Source organism: Varroa destructor, unplaced genomic scaffold (assembly GCF_002443255.2).
Source record: "Varroa destructor unplaced genomic scaffold, Vdes_3.0 BEIS01000005.1, whole genome shotgun sequence".
NCBI classification, from domain to species: Eukaryota; Metazoa; Arthropoda; class Arachnida; order Mesostigmata; family Varroidae; genus Varroa; species Varroa destructor.
The window spans coordinates 19,634,024-19,652,552 of record NW_019211458.1 but is presented as its reverse complement, the minus strand read 5'-3'; the positions used below and the strand labels follow the sequence as shown (position 1 = coordinate 19,652,552).

Below are 18,529 nucleotides of genomic sequence, written 5' to 3'. Positions count from 1 at the left end.
TATATCGCCTTTACCAGCTGGCAAAGTAACAAGCGAGGCCGTTGCGTTGTGCGGCTACAGTAAGTGGTTACAGGTCGAAGCATCGGCGTCTTACAAAAATGATCATAATTACTATGATATGTTTATTATGTAATGATCGATCGACATTGCTTGATAAAGCCGGTCGTCATCATCAACGAGAGCAGTAGCAGCAGCAGCGGAAACAAGAGCTACCATACCATCATCATGACGTTGTCTATAGGTATCATAGAAGGCTGAGAAGGTAGGTTCAAGTAAGTGTTCACACTGCTAAGCAGAAACAAGATGACTAAGAGAGAAGAAGTGAGCTAAATTAAAGGTATAAGTATCTATGTCTACTGTCTGTAGGATGGCAGATAACGCAAGGAACGATAGGCCTTAAGAGGTACGAAGTACCCATAAGTGGGCTCGAAAAGAGGCCTTTTTCCCGTTTTTTATTTTTTGATAAAGAACACATTAGAATGCGCTAAAGCGGTACTGAGCAGAATAAATGGACGTAGAGCCTATTAAGTCATAAAGAAAAGCTATGTGGACAGCCGAAACAACAGGAGTAACGTATGTATCGAAGCGTCCACTGAGCCGGTAGTTTGCTATTTATGCAATCACGGCGGCTAGTTGCAACGCTGCGTTCTAGTACTAAAATTTGACTGGAACAGTATTGCCACAATGGGATTAATTAACATAATGGGCATTGGTAATGGGTCAGTACTTGGTACGTATACGGTTCGATCGTCATTAGAAAGAATACGATGTATAGACGAGGGGAGTACAGCAGCCTTTACCTAAAACTACGTACGGTCAACCGTTTTCAAAATTGTGAGGGTGTGTCCACTTGCGGGTGAAGTTAACAAAACATAAAGCGGATAACGTTCAGTGTGCTGGAAACTCAACGAAGCTTGAAGGAAAATGAAGGACGTATGCATATATAGGACAACGTCTATTAATGCTGTTTAACGTGCGCGGCCTTTAAAATAATTCGACGACACCTATATGCTAAGTCTGAGTAAGACCAATTTCTATAAAAATTATTATATAATAATAAACAGCTATAAAAAATCTTAAAAATTATTTTTGTAAATTGCGAGTAATTTTTTCGTGCGGATAATCTCCGCGCACGGTGATCCGATGATGGTCCCTATAATAATGGCTTATTGCTATCAAAGTACCGCGTGTTTCTGCTAAATGCATCAACAAGCTGAAACAGCCGATGATATATTATGAGCTCAACTTGTCAACAGAACAATACAACGGCCGGCCGGGGCGGACGAATACTGAAAAGCAAGGCGAAGGACAGCAGTAAGGCTCCATAAAACCTAGACCAGGCTCTCCAAAACAACATTGGAAAAAATTCGTTGCAGAGGTATATGTCTGTCTCAGAGCAGCTTTCCTTGAAACGCAAAGGAAAGACCTGGACAACTATTAGGCAGCCTCTTGCCTGTGAGACAATACCTATAGTAATATATAGCAATCATATAAACGCAGACGTAGCGGTAAATTTCGATTGACATGTATCACAAGTGGAATCTTGATACCATTAAGGAGAACCCTAGATAGGCCAATGTATGCCTGTATTTGTAGTGCGTTTTTTAAATACTGCGGGTTCGGTAGTTTGCGCTATCACAATTATGAAAACTTCCCTTCAAATCAAACCAGAAACAAACTTTCCCTAGCAAATCGGGATTGTGAGAATTGTTATTTCTCGGATGAATAGTACTGTCGAAGGATCGGTAATGTTTCATATGTGGTACAAAATGGCCTAAATGGATAGTCTGACTTTACTAACTAGGAGTAAACAACCATCTATCTATCTCAGCATTGTTAATTACACCGAAATGCTTTTCGTACGAAAAATCTAAGCTTGTGTCCTGTTTCACGTATGATTACCATGTACGATTTCAGCCTGTTGTCTCGCGAAAAAAAACTAACAATAGACCACTCATCTCAGGTTCGACTGTAACACCGCTTCACGGATAATTTCGAAAAGTTCCGATGAACCCCATTCTACTAAATGCTACGCGCCACAGTTGTAACAGGGAAAAGAAAATAATCTAGGAAATTTCACCAGTTATCCTGCTCATAGGTCGAGTATGTTGACACGTACAAACCAACAAGCATATACCAATTCAAGGCGATACGCTTCCCTTCCGAAAACCATCGGAGTCACTTCGTAATCTTCATCGATTTTAAAACCTCAGCGTTTTCTCCTAATGCTCTAGTGAACGTTTGACGAAGGTTACTCAGAAACAGTTTTCAAACGACCTTGACTATTTTGCAGGGTAGACAAATGGAGACCTTTGTTTTTCGCTACCTCATTACCTCCATTTCTATCGCTACGTCGTGTGAGGTAATGTTATGAATGCCAGCAGGTTAAATATATGAGATGATTTCGTGTACAGGGAGTAAATACGAATCTGCAAGTTGTCATCACTTAGGGTTTTTAGGAATTACGAACTTCGGTTCACGGCTAGCGATCTCTGAAGGATTATTTAATAGAAAATCATTCTAATTCTTAATAGAACATGTCGGCACAGAAAATAATCGGTCCACTGTCTACGTGTATATAACATCCGTCTTGGTAAGTCAGACATCAGAACTAAGCCAGTATAAGGAAAAGTCTTAGATTCAGATGCTGTAGATACGGAATCTACTTGTATACGGAATACAGCGGTCGAGTACTTCGCGTTCTCGTCGTATCTGTATTTAGACGAATCAACTTGTTTCCTATCAAATGATCAAATAAGTCAAACGATGAACTTCACAATCGATTAAGTATCATTGCTTGTTCTGCTTAGTCACTGTCTCGTCGCATTACAAGGAGCCTCGTAAACTGTTTCTCTCATGTGGTCGAAAGCAGCAGACTGCAACGTTTTACCAGGCCATTCATAAGCACCTTCGAAATGTATTTCATTGGCCGAGATTCTATTGTACAGCCCGTATGCATCTGTACAGCACGTGGACCCGCAAGATCTACTTAACGTGGTAGCGTCAGCTCTTTGACTAGGGCAGCGTCCTGTATAGCGAGACGAGAGATCAGCTTGGGCTATTCTCTGCAGCAGTGACTATAATAGTAAACAACAAGCACGACGTAGGCGTCCAGAAGCACGCGAAGGCAAACAATATCGTTCGCGCGCATGTTAAACACAGTTTTGAATAACAGATGGCACAAAATCATAACCTGCATATATATTATCCAGTTGCAGTTTACAAATAACGATTAATATTAGACAAAAATACCCATCTGTCTTGTATGTTGACGCAGTCGGTGTATACCTGCTGTTTAGTGAATGCTAGCATTACTCTATAAGTATGCTCCTATAGCTGATACGGAAAATCTCAGTGTGTAGGCTTTAGTAAGCCGCTCGTAGGGCCTTTCGAAGAATGGCGCTGATTGTTTTCGCCAATCCTATGGAACTGCTTTCCTCGATCGAAACGAGCCATTGTCACATTTGTGGTGCTTTTGAACATTGAAAAATCGTTTACCTCCTTGAATATAGAACCGAATTGCTGTGCCTAAAACCTACGATGATTTGCAACGCTTCTCGATGTGACCAAAGTTGAAAACACTGTAATAGGTTTAGAAACATCTTTGCAGCGACATCCCTATCACGTTCGCGCCGAAAAATCTTATCGGACCAACAATTGTCCATCACTTTACGTACGCACGTTATCGTCCATACTTTTTTTAGTGCATCAGTACTCTTTGTACCACTGTGATTGATATAAGGTCTAGCCGACATTTCCTCGTCGTGCGCCAATTAACAAATCTGATTTTACCCCTATTTGACGGGACGGATTTCTGCTAGCAGCAGCCGACGTTTGCCCAATTGACTGCTGACCTAACGTAGAAAGCGGGCCAGGCTCTTCACGAAAAATACGAGCACATACTAATTTTATTTATCATTCGAGCGGAAGATGCTACTTTTCTTTGATGTCGATAAGCAATGTACGAACGAGCACGATTTAGTGCCCCTCCAATAATAAATACGAATTAAGAAAACTATCAGTGCAACGGTGCAGTTACTGTTTGCATATATTGCAACTTTACCCCTGACCAGTTTCAGTATCGTGAATCGCTTAATTTTTAACTTAGGTCCATAACCTTTTACTGGACTGTAAAGGTGGCGTAGATTTGTTATGTGCATTTGTACATGTAGGCTAAACTCGAAAAAATTCGGAATCGATTTCTAACGTCCGTCCGGCCTTGAGTTATAGCCCGCGTTTTTCATATCTAGATTATTTTCGGTTTCGGCGGTAAAACTATGGTACCATAATCTCCATACTGGTCGGAACCGATCGTAGTCCTGACGAGGCAGACTGGTCCACATGGCTATTGCCAGCTGTTGTGCCAGCGGCCTGAACTGCTCTGCTGATGGCAGTAGGTGTCAAAAGTGACAGTTTTACATTCGGCAGGTACCCGATAGCGTGCGATAGTAACCGACGCCAGCGACCAATGAACGAACGAAAGCGCCCGACAATCGAACCAGCGAGGCTACAAGATGGCAGGCTGATTCTAGACTGTTGAGGAAAACAGTGGCATAGTTCATTTGACTGACTGAATGAACTTAAATGGCGACGACGCAACCTCCCCCTGACTCGTCATCGCAGCGGATCCAACGCAACACTGGACGTAGCAACCACGGCAGCGGCGGCAGCAGCAGCAGCAGCAGCAAACAATAAGCTAGGCATATACGAAGAAGACAAATACTTATCTGCTAACTGCTACTATATAAGAGTCGGAGAAAGGTAGTGGGGGCGGCAACAGGAGCGGAACATGGGGCCAACAATGGCTGCAGCCGTTCTATGCAATGTAGCCAGACCAAATCGCTGGCTATCCGGGTCGACCAGTAGTGACAATGTGCTGATATTGTCGTTGTTGTTGTCGCTATCGCTGTCTGATTCAGGATGCGAAGAGGGGTTATGGAAGCGGAGTTGGACGCCAAAGATGGGATCACATCTACACCATCAGAAGTTTATAATGTCGATGTAAAAGGCAAGCCTAAGACTCACCCAGCTAAAGAGACGCGTTAACTTGCCCGTCATTTGTAAATAGAACCTAAGACTACTAAAGCTTATTGTAAACCGCCTGTCCGCGAACCGTACAGACGTACCAGTAGCCTATGATAACACCAACAGTTTCCTCGAGCCTGGATCAGAAATCCATCATGAGCAGGATCTGGCCTGTCGATCCGCCTGTGGCAGGTGCCGCAATTGTCGAATAGCTACGCGAATGGATCATGGACCATGACAAGCGTCACAGGTAATGCAGGCAAATTCGATAAACACCTCGTGACAACGTTTGCCTTTGTTTGACTCGTCTTACTACCAGTGGCCAGCGTCTGTTTTAGCAAAGCCCACAACTGAGAAATGGGCGCCTCTGCGGGCATTAAACCGCTGTCAAAGATATCTCGTTCCGCTGGTCGTTTGTCGCCTGACTAGCTATAACTGAAGGACGTGATGTCCTGTCTAAGTTCTGATCATTCGCGCAGCTCAAGGACTCAACGGCTGCAACGAGATGTTAGTAGGAATGCAGGTAGTCGCGAGCAACGGTAGAAGCATCAAGCTCGCCCAGCAAATTCTGTCTTCTGACCAGTGACTAAAAGACCACAGGACTCACGCACCGGGCGCTCTCCATGAGGACTAACATTCGTCGTCGGTATCGTACACAAAAGTCTAGCAAACCGGAATAAGTACTCCGACATACGAGCACACTAAAATCACACGCGGATGGTTGATGAGACTTATAGCTCTATAGTTCGTGCCTATCTTGCCCGTGCTGGACGACGTAACATTTGTCGTCAAATAAATTCGGAAAAGATACAGTCGGAGCGATGGCATCGGCGAAGCCAGCTACCATTCGGGGTAGAGATGAGGAGAGAGAACGAGATGTGACAGCGTCGATCTAGATGTGTGCATAAGCGCGAAAGAAGTGCGGGTAATAAAATCGAGCGAACCTGCCGGATCCCTTAGAGCACCGCCGTCATCCAGTAGTAGCTGAAACTCTGAACATCAAAATTTGTATGGTTTACATCACCTTGTCTCTGACAATATCCACTCGCTAATAAAACGACTAAAAACGCAAAAAGTCAACCGAAAGATATATATATATATATATAGGTGTTTCGGTTTAAATGCTATCGAATGGATAATTGCAATAGTGAATAATTGCGTATGTATCGCAGCAAAAAGATCGAATCATTCAATGCTTTTATATAAGCCTGTGTATTTAGCTTTAAAACTTTTGCATCTATGAATTCTAGAACGAACAACCTGTATTAGGCTTTAATTTTAAAGGACGACTGCTTGATCCCAGTTTACTCGTTGTCCTAACTAGGTTCTTAACTGTTCCGGGCGGTCTTATCGAAAGACCGCATTTTGTTATCCGACAAAAAAATGCTTTTTTAAGTTAAACTTCACTTTAACGCAAGTGACATTACACTTTTATATATATACATAACGTGTGTATTGCTTGCCATAGGCGTGCTAGTTATGCATGTGGTTGTTTTGACTTGGCTCTGCGTCATGGCGTCTTGATGTGGCCCTGTAGCAAAATTGGGAGGTGGCACAGAAGTACCGCCAGTATATACAGTAGCCAAGTAGTAGTCGAGTGTCGTGGGACCGTGCGGTTTTTGGCGGCAGGCCTATGGCGAAGTCGTATTAGACAGCCGATGTATGTCGGGATGTGGCTCAGCTTGATGGAGTACCCGCCACTATCTCAGTGGTAACCTCGTACCCCGGCGGTCAACTGTCTAGTGCTGTGGTCACCACTGTGCATATTATAAGCAATGATACTACCTTCTACATAGTCATTCTCTTTGCTTCCGGATGCCAAATAGCCAATAACCCTTCGTTGATACACATAACACTCAATACTAAAAACTCGAATCGTGCGCACGTATGCACCTGTGTGTGCCTAAAAATGTTATAGAGAAATGCGCGCATGTCCAGACCCGTTTGAGCTTGCGACACTTTTCATATTACCCTTGTCTCGTTTTCACCCACGGCCGAAGTTCACGTGTACGCATGAATTGACGAAAAGCATTTTTGAAGACCTTCGTCACCAGATTTCCGAACTTCGTTTTTTTCTTTAGTTTTTGAAATAAAAGCAGGCTTTTATTGGTTCAATAATATTAAGCTTGTGCGCGTACAATAGCTAGTCACTTATCCGGTTGCGACGGTTCGACGTAATGACAGACAAATGTGTACTTGAATGTAAAGCGCATTCGCGTAAGTTGTATGATAAGTAAAAATTTGCAAGTTACATTGAATTACATCAATCAGAAGCTAAGTTCGGTTTATTTTTCAGCTCATTCTGATGCTGCTAACCTTTGATGAACACTTATTTTTACTGCTGAAAGCATCTATTGGCTTTCTGAATGGACATTTCTAGTAACAAAGAAAACAGCCGTAGAGGCGGCTATTTGAAGGATTAGTTTTAGAAATCTCTTCTCAGGGTTGTCAGAAAAAACTTAAGTTTTCAAAGCTACATCAGATTTAGTGGTATCATGGCACCTAATTGTTGCGAAGACTGATACTGATAATAAAAGTGATGTTTCCGTGCCGTGATATGCATATGGATAGAGGGTTTGGATGATCGGCAATAGTGCACTTACTTCATTTCATTTCACGTGGAAAACGCTATTTTGCTTTAAAGATTATCATTAAGCGATTAGACAGAATCTACGCCGAGAGACTGAGGTAACTGGGATAAGTTTTCCGAAGATAAAGCCTGTAGCTATTTAGTCTCCGTTTGTTGTGGCTTCGTGGAGCGTGCGTTGCGGTTCAAATCCGAATTTAGAAATTGAAATCCCGAAAATAAGTTTCGACGAACACTATTCAAATAGATTGCTTATTTCTGTTTAATCTCCTTGTTATTTCGGCTGCCTTTTTCCTGGTGAAGGAAGTACTAGTGACTAATGCTTACGACGATACTTAGTTGTGGATCTTTTGTTGCTGAGAAAACCAGCTACGGTAGGCACAGTTCTGCGCAGGCGAGACGATCCAGTGAAGGAGCCTGCCAGATGTCAGGCCGAACCGGTAAATAAAGCGTCCAGGTGATCAGCTTTGAAAGCTGCCGAAATTATTTTTTGGCCGATCTAATAAATAGGTAAAATGCAATTAAACCATGGCTTTAAGAACACACTAAGGCTGATCGTGATGATGTTCTCTCTAGCTTATCGCACTTATTAAAAAAGGCGGAAATACCCCTTGTTCCTGATGCGTTTAGCATCCACGGAGACGGTGACAACAAGGGGACTTCACTCTACATTTTTAGAAATTCTTCCGTGGCTGTTTGGAATTGAGACACGCTTATTCTAGCTGCTAGTTTGATAACGGCTTCATTACGATGCGTTAACCACTTTTACGGTACCGAACCTTTGGCGTTCGATCGTAATAGGCGTGCGCCAAGATATCAGCCAGTAAACATAGCATTTAAACGGGGTGCTGACTGACCTTCGACCAGCGGCTGCTGGATTAGTCGGGTGACCGTAGCTGCTCGGTATCAAATAAGAGCAGGGTGTTCAATGGAGTTGTTCTAAAATTTCCCATAGCCCAAAATCCACACAATTTATATAGCAGCATGTCTATCATAGATTTTTTTAAGGCAAACTTATAGCAGCAGCAGCTGCAGAAGCGATAACTGTTCGAAGTAATCGAGTGCCGGCCATTGCTGATGAGGAACTAAGTAAGTGAAGTTGAAGAATGGCGCACAATGAAAAAATTGAGAATAAGTTGGCAGGCGATACTTGAGTAGAAGCCCGGCTAATTCGGCTAAAATAGAACTCTATTCATTTATGGTTTGCTGTTCTAGCAACGGCAACACTGACACTGATCGTCGTTTGCTATTCGAGGCCACGACGGATCGGGTCGATTTTGCGGTCCGTTTTCCTCGCCGCTTTGAGTCGAATTGCAACTCGGTGTTTAAAATAGTCGCCGTCTTGCGCCGTAGCTGCCACTGTCTTCTGTCTACATTCGCCTGTTTATGAGTATCTTGTCTGTCTGTCTGTGACCTGTTATCGACGTCGAACGTCCAACGGGCGAACTTGGTTCATGTTACTGCTGCTGACGCTGATGCTGTTCCTTGTATATATCTCGTTGAATGCTACAACGACTTCGGCTGCGCAGCGGCAACGTCGTATGAGTCCACAGCAGCTCTAGATAGACACTCCCCACATAGAATCTTTCTTAACGGTTAAGCTTCACTTGGCCCGTTTTTAAACGTGCTAAGGCTTCGAAGCTTAGCCTCAGACACGTCGGGACAAAGGCACACATCACTCGATCACGCTGTTTGTTGCGGTTAATGCTCGCTGAGCTAAAAAAGGCTCGACTACTGCTGCTGTCGCTTATCCAAAGCTGTCAGTCCACAGGTGACTGCAAGCGAGCGTCTTCGTTTTCGTCTGATTCTAACGAAAATCAATATGAAGAACAACTGCTTTGAACGCCTAGACACCAACACATGGTCATCGTATGGCCGGTTCTTTGGCAGGGTGGGCCGAACGACAATGTCCTTACCACCGCATTGTCGTTTGCAGCAGTGATAAAGGATGTTCAGACCAAGCCGTTTTTGCCGTCGCCGATAGCTCAGCCACCTCTGGTGGTGACACCCCCGCTGCCGCCTTTCGCCGTTTACTGATGTCATGTGTCACCACAATTGATCGTTAGCCCCGACGCAGTGGGTACGGCTGTCACTTTATTGACCCGTTCCATGCATGTCGGCGCGCTTCGATTAAGCGTTCGTGAAACTGTATGTATGTGTGTACCTGCGAGTACGGAACGAACCGACTGTATCAATCCATTCTAACTAATGTTAACGTTAAATGCTGCATCTAGCCTTTACGAAGCACCTGGGAAAGAGCGAAGGCTGTAGACACAGCTAGAGTCAGGACTGGGCACGGATCATCTTATGATCTTACTAATAATGTACCTATCTAGGCTCGAGAGGTGCTATGCGAAACTAAGAGGAAAAGTGATGGGAGGAATAGCCGTATTCTTTTGGACATTACGAACGATAGATAGGCATAGCTAAAAATAGGAACAGGAATGAAGACAAAAGTTTAGCACCTAGAGAGCTATTGAGGCAGTTCATGGTAGCATGTGATCTATGGTTCAGCAACGAGCGTCAATCTATTCTGAACCGAACACAAATCGAACTATAAGCCAGCCAGCCAGCCAGCCAGCCCGCCGTCAACGATGTCGCGACACAAATCATCCGTCTCGCCGTTCATCAAACGGACCCACCCAGCCAACAAAACAACGGTACAGGTAGCGGTTTACACATTAGCTTAACTTGACACGGAGTTAGTACAAAAGGCCGATTTGACCTATCAGTGGTAGAGCTGTGGCAACACGCAACATTGTAGATTGGAAGTGACCCCGCTACCGTTCCGATATGGCAGGTTTCTTACTCTTCATTGCCGCTGTGTTATTGACAAGGGATAAATCTTCGTATTGTTAATATGTAATCATCATATTAGGCATAGCAAACTCCAGTATCTCCTTAGCTAACAGTAGCAGTATGGTTAAGATGATGGCAGTTGCCCGGTGTGTCGGACTGGTTCTTGTTTAAAATCGGTGCAATAAACGTATGAGCAAGATAGGAACAGTGCGAAATCGTTTCGACAATTAAATGCGTCAACTGAATAGAAAGGAAGTGACCTACGATGAGGACTTTTTCTGTCCTAGCAGAACTTGTTTTGGCTGCAGGCAGTAGCGACACAGTAACTATCCTAACATTAGTTAAATATAGATATGGAAGTCGCTGTATAATAACAAGACGCTGTTATAGAACTGTTTCTTCGTCAGTAGTTGATGGCGTACAGATGGTTATTTCAGCTGTTATTAGAGTCGTCCATCATCGCTTCATATAAGGCAAAACGAAACAAAAATAGAATTACTTAGGGCAGTCGATTGCGATAAGTGCCCCGCTTCCTACGAACTAAGTCAAGTATGTATAAAGCATCTTGTGCTTTTGTTGTGAAGCGTCAAGGAGAGCTAAACAAATTTTAAAGTTAAAGGCCTTCTACAACAAAACATGTACTGCAGTAGTCAAAATTTTACCAGTAAAAAGCGTTATTTAAATCTGATTTGAAAAACAACTGATTGTATCAAATTAATAACGTACAGCAGAAAGATTGAGTATATTTATTACTCTCGTCTAGATTAGTTAGGATCCTTTATTGCTTGCTTTCAATGTAGATTAGGCCTGCAGTGTCACCATACAGCGCCATAGGTGGCTGGCAAGTTACAGGTAGGATCATTCTCGAAAATGGCCGTTTCTATAATAACCTTAAAGTTTATACTTACAAATATGTCTAATATAAAAGTAAACATTACAATTTCGTCAAAGATTTAGCAGCAGATGTAACTTGTTCAAAGATTAAAGTTAACGTAATCTCGACTTACCGAAAAATTCATTTTTAGTATAGAGAAAACTTCGATCTCGGCACAGTACGTACATACACACGCACGCACGCACGCCAACATGGTTGAATGTCAGCGGTAGCTGGCGATGAAAATGCAACAGAGCGGTCTTATTCCATTGGCTCTTTGCACTAGAACATAGGTGGAAGTTGGATCGGGTCATTGTTATTCTGGCCGTCTTTGTTTATTTCATCACAGTCATTCACACCAGGATTCTCTATGGTGATACGTGCTGCGTAATTGAAATGCACACTCTCAATTTTATAGTCGTAATTATGAAGACATCGAACAGTTATCTTCAACCACTTTAAAGATATATATATGTATATATATATTATGTTTATGACATGTTCATTTTTTTAATGGTTCGTCCAATCAAACCAATGTCAGGCTAATACTATACGCATCTGTCTGCACTTTACGAATCAGTCTGCCATAATGGCCCGCCGTGGTACCTCATTTTAGGCCGAGTTACGGCAATCAAAGCTTAACATATTTGCCTCATTAGCCAGTGAGATTTAGCTAGAAAGTAGTATGAGTCTGTACGTCGATTACGTTTACCTGAAGGATGCGTCGGCTTAATGGTGGAGTGAACGTTCGCGTCAAGTACCCTTGTACAGCCTAGGAATGGTCTATGGTAAAATTTATTGAAGTTAGAATAAACAAGCGCGTGCTGTATTCTGCAGACAATAGTTGAAGCAATTCATAATTGGCTGTAACAGCCGAAAGTACGTAAGACCAAGACAAACCTGGACAAATACTTGGGAGCATACGTAAGCATATTAGCCCTAGCTTTACTATATAAACAGCGAACGCAGTAAACCGAGAAACGGTCAAAGCAGATGTTTCCATTCTACAGTTTCCCAGATAAGTTACGAGCCCTACATTGGAGCGTCGACATCTCCACAGTTTAGCTCGTAAGGCACGCAGCGTACTGACATGCGTTGCTAGATCGGTCACTGAAACCGTCACCCCTAGCTAGAAACGTGCCAGTGTTACGTTTCGCAGAGGCCAATTGTGCTACGAATTTACGTCCTTGAAGAAATAAAGTCGTTATAAGATAAAATACTAAATGGGGATTTTTTAGGCCAAAGTATCACCTGAAATCTATTTATTTAGTGCTAATTAGCAATCAGTTGACGACTATTTAACTTGCTAACTTCGCTAACGTACGCATCAGCACCATGATCATGTGTGTTATATTACTAAAGATTAAGTCTCATATCTTAGGCTGAATTTAACAATGAAGATAATAAAACCCTGTGGAAAATTTTCTAAACAATCATAAACTCACTTACCATCACAGTAAGTTAATAGTTATAAACTTTTTATCTATCTATATGTTTATCTACCCGATGCGTATATAATTATTATTCAGGTAAGAGGATCTAAGAGCAACTTTAAATGGTCTATCTGACTAGCGAAACACTGCTATTAATCAGGTACACAAATTTTTGTTGAAAAGTTCCGGTGCTCTCAGACATATCTTCAACTACCGAAAGAAATATTTACTAAAAAAAAATGCTTTTATAGATGTCGCCATTACCATGGATGCATTCGTTATAACAACTTTGTTTATTAACTATGATTCCTAAGTAACTTGTTATTAACACTGTGAATTATATAAACGCCTAAACGTAACGTAACTTGAGATTTGGTATACGTAGTAGTTCTACGTTTTTTTTTGCTACATCATGCTGAATAAAGGTGCTTCCCACCTTGAACTCGAACAACGCAGAAAAGACTTTACAAGGGCATGTTAGAAATCATTTCTGTACTTCTAAATATTGTATGAAGATTAGCTCACTGAAAATCTCATTGGTTAATATCCTGCCTGTACGCTATTGGTCACCTTATTTACCATGAACTTCTAATAACCGAAGTTCCCTTTTTACCTGAAAAGCGTTTCTCAAATTGAACAGTCGTCGAGAATACGAAGTAAGCTACACGCAGTTATTCGTAAAGGCTGCCACTGCGAAACTTTTGTCGAAAGTTTCGCAGTGGCAGGCCATACGCATGCCTATCATTTACGTTGATGCCCACGAGCGCTAAATAACTGCGATAAAGCTCAAATTCCGCGCCTCACATAAAGAGTCCGCAAGCGGAACAAATAACTCGTGAGTGGACGCTACGCTTATAATATACATAGAGGTGAGCACATCTATGCTAGCAAAACGCTTAGGTTCATCACTATCCTCAGTCGACCCCCTATCGAAAGTCGAATTATGTTCCTAGTCATTACAATTTGGGGTTTCTGCTTTGAGGCACCCCATTTGTGTCACGAAAATTGGCACAAACATTCAAAGGTGACAGCGTTCCGATAGGAACAAACAAGAATCTCGACGATTCTAACGAGTTCCAACGAAAGACTCTACATTTTTCGTTACTTCTCTTTGTATCAAATAATAAATTTTGCTTCATGCTTGTGCATAATTGTTGTTTCGTATTCTATGAATTTTACGGAATGGAAGTGAACGACCACAATGTCGTTCCTCTACATCGCATCGTATAAGGAATATTATTATAGCTTTTTTTTTTATTTACACGAGTTGTACGGCGTGTGCCATTGACGGGACGTGAGGCAGCGACCTCTCGACCGTTTTAACTCGAAGCCTGACGATCTAGGCCGTCACGTCTTTTCGAGTTAAGTTTGTACAGAGCTTAGAAGCGCTCGTCAAACGTTGTCTTCTCAGGAAATCAGGGCAAAAATAGCGCTTGTCTGCTGTGTTGCGGTGGTTCGTTAAATACTTCGCAAAAGGTGTATGAAGTGCGAAGAGCAACGGGCTAGTCAGGATACGCTTTACGACCTATCCTCTTTGCCACTTAATCCGTTGAAATGCTCTGTACTGATAATATGAGGTGATCAGTCTCACGTTATACTTACTGGAGCCCATGCTAAAAAATGGTGATCAAGGGAATCGTCAGTGAGTAGCAGATATCAAACGTCGTTGGCTGCCTGGCTTCGGTGGAACGCTGATGCCGTGGGGCTCGTTGTTCTTGGTCGGTAGTGAAGACCAATAATGGCGCTACCGTACACTTCGTTCTACATATATACACCGAATAAGGGATCCGATAGGGATGGTGAATCGTGCTCGCCGACGAGGCTAGACAATCGCTTGCTCTGCCAACGTTTGGTGGGAACTGTAGACAAAGACGGCGAGAAAATTAACACCGTCCTAGTGAACACCAATTAACGCTAGTGACAACTCCGCTGCTGGAAGACTTCGCTGGAGAAACAAAGCGTACATTTGGTCGTTTATAGATAGGACACGTTACGTAGGCGTAAGGTAACGTACCTATCAATGAAATAGGACTGTACTAACCTTTAACATCCATCATAGCAACAGGCGCGACAAAAACAGCTGCGTCAACAGATTCTTCATTTGAAGTAACGCTGTCCTAGTAGGAGAAATGCGGTGCGGGACAGCGTAATCGTAGTTGAACTAGAATGAGTAACACGAAAGTATGACAACGAAAAGAGGTTAACGGATACATCACTGATATCCGCTATTACTTATTCTATGGAAATAGTGATGCTAGCCGGTGCTTGGTCCGCCCGCCTATACTGAACAATCAGCTATAACAATAATAATTGGTTCTTTTCGCCGCAAAAGCCGTTGTTAATGCTCTGGTGAGGTGGTATTTGTCTTTCGAGTAAATGTCGATAATTAAATATAATTATAGACAAGTGAAGCGACGAAAAAATAGCCCGGTAGGGTGAGAGAAGGAACATCAAAGAGCAGTAAAAATACAGTAGAATGACAAATATGTATGAGAGATGGTCGTATTAGAGTCGTACTCGCTGCCGATGTGTTCTTTGCATGGCATTATTTTTCACGGTTGCCATCAGAGGAGGGACATTGTCGCCCCATAGCAAAATGCAGACATCTCTTCAGTTCGCTCTTTCTTTCGCCATCTGTCGCCGTTTCTCGATACGCCATCTCTGCGTCGTCGGCGTGTTACACGTCGATCACATAGGGAGGATGCAAGAAAAGGCGTGTGTAGCACAATTTTAGCGTCCGCTTTTGGTCCACGAAAACGAAGTACTGCCCAGTGCTTCGGTCCATCCGGCTGTACAATGGTAAACAAGTCGGAAAAACTGGCGTGCTTTTTTGTCGCAGACTATCAACACTGTAATTATTATTATTGTACAAATGTCAGTTACTTCATGAGTAGTAATCGCGGTTGCAGTAGCAACCGAGAGAGGAACGAGAACACTCGCTTATGTGCACAGCCTATTTGTCGCTTGGGTTGCCTCCAACTATTCGTTCAAGCACTTTACTCTGATGAAGGGCCGCGATGAGCTGGCGAACACCGCCCGAAGAAATATGTCTAGTTATTATTACATTGATTACCAAATGTCAGATGGTAGCGACACCGATGGCGACTTTCTTTTTGGCGTCGGCCGAACTGTAGCACCACCGGGGCAGCGACGAAGCGAAGACAAAACTGAATTTATAAATACATGTAGATAGATTGTAATACACCAACTAAGAACAGCGACAATGTCATATAGCCAATACGCCGTTTAGCGTATCGTATGAGCGTCTATGTGTGGGCAGACGATGAGCTCAGAGGAACTACTAGCGTGCTGTGATCCTGTTTCGTCATGATAAAAATACTACACTGGTAATTTTCCACTTTTTTTTTTACTTTAGCCATTGGACAACGATTGATCATTGCTTATTGCCATACAGACAGCTTGGCAACAAACAAGCAAATGACTATAAACATCTAACCATAGGTCTGTAAAATAAATTTCCAGCAGACAAATACACACACGTACGCGGGCAACGTAGTTTAGAGATGTCTTTGAGACACCCGAATTGTGTCCCTTCTCGTCAGTTTTGTTCAAGGCACTGCACGGCGGCGCTTAGGATATAGGCCGCTCTCCAAATGCCGATTGCCCCCGGTGTAAGGAAGCCAACAGAGTCTTCTTACCTTGGTTGACCCGATTTCTCATCACGTCGACTATGTCAATTAACGCGCTGATGGAGCAAATCTCCCGTGCGTTCCTTTTTTCGTCCTCTCCTCTTCGTTCTCTCTAGGGAAACGTGGTGCTGTGATAAAGGCTGCGTAATTCTGCTCGTTATTCTCGCTTACACAGTAGAGCTGCGATACGACTTATGGTACGACTACAATATCAGCCGCGACAGTTACGCAGGTACTCAAGGAAGTAAACATCTTCATAGTTCACTCGGGAGTAAAACAAAGCGGATAAAAGATGTAACACAATAAGGATACTAGAGTTTTTATTTCAGTACTCGGAAAAGAGTTGGCGACGATCGTAACTGCAGCGGCTGCCGTTGGAAGACCCCACGATCGTCGCCTCTGTCGCTTTTGTGCATCGCATCGCGGCTCTGCCTAATCGTTTCCGCTAAGAGAACGACAGCAAATCTCGCTATTTGAGCGATTGAGGTAGATTATGTCGCGTCGTAGAAAGCGTAGCCGCCACGGACATATCTTTGTAGGTAGGCTACGTTGCTAAATAGTCACAGGAAGGCGGATACGTAGACGCACTGTTTAGTAGATTGCTACATGTGATATATTGCGGTCAATACGTTTTGCAAAGTAAAATGATTAGAGGAGAATTGGATGCAGGTGCTACAGATCGAAACGGCGTTCGCAGTGTCCCAAAGTTAGGCTTAGATTGTATGCTTGCTCCGTCTGTTGCCCGCTCGACTTTTTATGCAGGGGGTCGTCAAGGCCGAGTGTTGATTAGGTAGGCTTAGAACATACCTGGTCAGATAAGTTAGCCAACTGTAACAGTGATTCGGTCTTCGCATCGTGCGCGGCTTTGATAACGTACGCTTCGGCTGCAAACTAGATAAGTGCACACAGTTATTACTACGTTGGTAAACGTGCTCCGCAGAGACGTACTTTCGTTTGTGGTCACACTGCCGTGTACGGTGAATAGTCAAAGCGAGTCGGCGGAAAGGACAAAAAGGTTTCAACTACAGGGTAGATGATGAGGTTATCTATATTATATCTATTTATTATATCTATAGTATAATATCTATATTATAAACAAGCGACGAAAACCGCTAGCAAAGCCACCATCAAAAGCCCCCAGCATATAAGAGATCAGTAACGATGACTAAAGTGAGCGAAGTCAGCTACGCGGAGGCGTCCTGATTTGAAAAGAAGTGCGCATTAAATATTTGCGTTCTCGCCAACGAAAATAATGAATACTAATTAAGCAGAGGATTCAATGTCAAACGAGTTACGGCTTGTGTGGACCGAGGCGCGACTCAGGCTATTGAGGAGAGCTCCATTTATTGAGTATGCAGCGAGCATCGTGGAGTTGGTTGAGTGGGTAACGATAAATCCATCTTTTAGATCTTATCAAGATTTTATCTCATTGAGTTAACCGCACTACATCGTGCGATCGAGATATCAGGCAGAAAGACAAATAAAGCCGTACGCAAACCGAACAGCATTTATCTCTAGCTACTGAGAGTCCAGTATTTGCATCACATGATCCATGCGTACAGAGCCCGAACAGGGTTGTGCTAAAATGGTTTCTCATTTTGATTAGATACTTTAAAGTACTAAGGCCAAAGCGCACAGAGTCAATGCATTTAGCATATCCAAACCTGACTACCCACCAGTCTCGACATGCCCTATCCGAAATCCAAAAACATATCCCCATTGCAGTGGATTAAAGCAAGTCAGCACGATATAGATACCTATTCATTGTAAATATCACGGCTGCAATAATGGCTCTCTCATTTATTAAATCTTGTTAATAGAAAAGAAGTATAAAAGTAAAATGAAACTTGACCCTCAGTTATCAGGAATCAGCATTTGCCGTTAACCAAATACAGATGATCCGGATAGCGTAAAACAGATTTCATACATGTATTCCGAGTTAGGTTTTTCCTGATGTTTAAAATCTCTGAATATCTATTGTTATGTCCTACTGAAATCGCGCGGATCATGTGTTCAACGACGAAAACTAGGACGAAATCGGTTTATGTCGGATATTTATTATTTGATCGCCCGATGATGCTGAAGCTACCACATACATTGGATATGGTTTGGGCCCATGAGATGACAAGACGCGACCTGAGTTTAATCCGCGATACTTTCA

The 18,529-nt window shown here is 42.8% G+C and overlaps 1 protein-coding gene across 6 annotated transcripts in view; it reads right to left on the bottom strand.

Moving 5' to 3' along the window:
- Positions 1–16,906, bottom strand: part of LOC111251690 (uncharacterized) — a 169,766-nt gene extending 152,860 nt beyond the window's left edge. For 2 of the 6 annotated variants that reach the window (XM_022808527.2, XM_086991140.1), the window contains exons 1-2: positions 16,378–16,906; positions 14,760–14,879 (exon numbers count right to left, since the gene is read on the bottom strand). The gene's annotated coding sequence lies outside the window, so the exon portion shown is untranslated. The other 4 variants (XM_022808524.2, XM_086991141.1, XM_086991139.1 and 1 more) reach the window with 3 other exon arrangements.
- Positions 16,907–18,529: the final 1,623 nt, after the last annotated feature.